General features: G+C 43.1%; 1 non-coding gene across 1 annotated transcript; it reads left to right on the forward strand.

Annotated features, from left to right (window-relative positions):
• The first annotated feature begins 278 nt into the window (after positions 1 to 278).
• On the forward strand, positions 279 to 350 carry Trnap-agg. The gene has a single exon. It is a non-coding gene; the product is annotated as a tRNA-Pro (tRNA).
• The last annotated feature ends 200 nt before the right edge of the window (positions 351 to 550 follow it).

Genomic DNA, 550 nt, shown 5'->3' on the forward strand with positions numbered 1-550 from the left:
CCTAATGAGATTTCGTTAATTTAATTATCGTGTGTGTGACGATGGCACAGTACAATATATGTTCTCTGGTTATATGACTCACGGCAATTCTCAAAAGTTGGCAAGCTAAGATTAATATCCATCAAACTATACTGTACAGTACACACAGTCAATTATCAAGAGGTTTACACAGTCAACAATCACGAGATATATACAGTCAACAAACAAGAGCTGTACAGTCAACAGATACACAGTGAACAGTCACTATCAGTACCCAAATAGTGGGTCCCATTGGTAGCGGCCTGTTGGTCTAGTGGTATGATTCTCGCTTAGGGTGCGAGAGGTCCCGGGTTCAACTCCCGGACAGGCCCAGCGCAAAAGTTTTCTCTTAGAAAGTTTTATAGTTTGCATCCAGATGAAAGTATAAGGTAGTGTGAGGGCCGGAGGTGTAAGATGCCTGCCATGGGTGTAGTAGGTCAAGGGTTCAAACTCTGGACCAGTATCATGTCTCACTTATACACTCCTGAAGAAGGATTTGGGCTGATATGAGCACAGTGCGTATTTGTGTCTG

Source organism: Homarus americanus, unplaced genomic scaffold, assembly GCF_018991925.1.
Source record: "Homarus americanus isolate GMGI-L3 unplaced genomic scaffold, GMGI_Hamer_2.0 scaffold31440, whole genome shotgun sequence".
Lineage (NCBI taxonomy): Eukaryota > Metazoa > Arthropoda > Malacostraca > Decapoda > Nephropidae > Homarus > Homarus americanus.